We start from the raw sequence: 2,216 nt of genomic DNA, 5'->3' as shown, positions 1-2,216 counted from the left end.
GACGCAGGGCAACTCCGCCCAAACAGAGTTGCCTGAGTAACAGCGCGGCAGGCCCCGCCCTCAGAAGACAGGCTGGGAAAACAAGAGGCCAGCAACCCTAAGGTCCCAAGAAAACAGGTGCATCTTGCTTAGGTTCTGGTCAATAATTTGGACTCTATACATTCCCTTAACCACCCATCAACAGAATGACTAGGAGGAGGAGCCCCCAAAATAGGAAAGACTCAGAGATTATGACTTATGCCACAGATTTACAAATGGATGCAGATATAACCAAGATGTCAGAGATGGAATTCAGGCTAGCAATTGTGAAGACAATGGCTAGAATGGAGAAATCAATTAATGGCAACATAGAGTCTCTAAGGGCAGAAATGAAAGCTGAATTGGCAGAACTTAAAAATGCTATCAATGAGATCCAATCCAATCTAGATAATCTAACAGCTAGGGTAACTGAGGCAGAAGAGCGAATAAGCGACCTGGAAGAAAATTTAATAGATAAAAAGGGAAAAGAGGAGGCCAGGGAAAAACAACTCAGAATCCATGAAAATAGAATCAGAGAAATAAGTGACACCATGAAGCGTTCCAATGTGAGAATAATTGGAATCCCGGAGGGAGTGGAGAGAGAGAGAGGACTAGAAGATGTATTTGAGCAAATCGTAGCTGAGAACTTCCCTAATCTGGGGAATGAAACAAACATTCGCGTCCTAGAGGCAAAGAGGACCCCTCCCAAGATCAAGGAAAACAGCCCAACACCCCGGCATGTAATAGTAAAACTTACAAATCTTAGAACCAAGGAAACCATCTTAAGGACAGTTAGGGGGAAGAGATTCCTTACGTACAGAGGGAGGAACATCAGAATAATGTCAGACCTATCCACAGAGACCTGGCAAGCCAGAAAGGGCTGGCAAGACATATTCAGGGTACTAAAAGAGAAGAACATGCAGCCAAGAATACTTTATCTGGCAAGGTTGTCATTTACAATGGATGGAGAGATGCAGAGCTTCCACAAGCAGCAGAAACTGAAAGAATATGTGACCACTAAGCCGGCCCTGCAAGAAATATGAAGGGGGGTGTTCTATAAAAGAAGAAAGACCCCAAGAGTGATCTACAACAGAAATTTACAGGGACAATCTATAAAAACAATGTCTTCACAGGCAACATGATGACAATTAATTCATATCTTTCAATAATCACTCTCAACGTGAATGGCCTAAACGCTCCCATAATACGGCACAGGGTTGCAGATTGGATAAAAAGACAGGACCCATCCATATGCTGCCTACAAGAGACTCATTTGGAATCTAAAGATACATCCAGACTGAAAGTGAAGGGATGGAGATCCATCTTCCATGCCAGCGGACCTCAAAAGAAAGATGAAGTAACAATTCTTATATCAGACAAATTAGATTTTAAACTAAAGTCTGTAAGTTAGAGACACAGAAGGACACTATATCATTCTTAAAGGGTCTATCCAACAAGAAGATCTAACAATTGTAAATATCTATGCCCCCAACATGGGAGCAGCCATCTATATAAGCCAACTGTTAACCAAAATAAAGAGTCATATTGATAACAATACGTTAATTGTAGGAGACCTCAATACTCCACTCTCAGCAATAGACAGATCACCTAAGCAGAAAATCAATAAAGAAACAAGAGCTTTGAATGACACACTGGACTAGATGGACCTCATAGATATATACAGAACATTCCACCCTAAAACAACAGAATACTCATTCTTCTCGAGCATACATGGAACTTTCTCCAGAATAGACCACATACTGGGTCACAAATCAGGTCTCAACCAATACCAAAAGACTGAGATTATTCCCTGCATATTCTCAGACCACAATGCTTTAAAACTGGAACTCAATCACAAGAAAAAATTTGGCAGAACTTCAAATACTTGGAAGCTAAAGACCACTCTGCTCAAGAGTGTTTGGGTCAACCAGGAAATCAGAGAAGAACTTAAACAATTCATGGAAATCAATGAAAACGAAAACACATCGGTCCAAAACCTATGGGATACTGCAAAGGCAGTCCTAAGGGGGAAATACATAGCCATCCAAGCCCCACTCAAAAAAAACAGAAAAATCCCAAATTCACCAACTAACTCTACACCTTAAAGAACTAGAGAAAAAGCAACAAACAATGCCTAAGCCATGCATCAGAAGAGAAATAATTAAGATTAGAGCAGAGATCAATGAATTAGAAACCAG

Source organism: Phoca vitulina, unplaced genomic scaffold (assembly GCF_004348235.1).
Source record: "Phoca vitulina isolate PV1807 unplaced genomic scaffold, GSC_HSeal_1.0 scaffold39, whole genome shotgun sequence".
In the NCBI taxonomy this organism is placed as follows: Eukaryota; Metazoa; Chordata; class Mammalia; order Carnivora; family Phocidae; genus Phoca; species Phoca vitulina.
The sequence above is the reverse complement of the archived record's forward strand: the minus strand, read 5'-3'. Positions refer to the sequence as shown.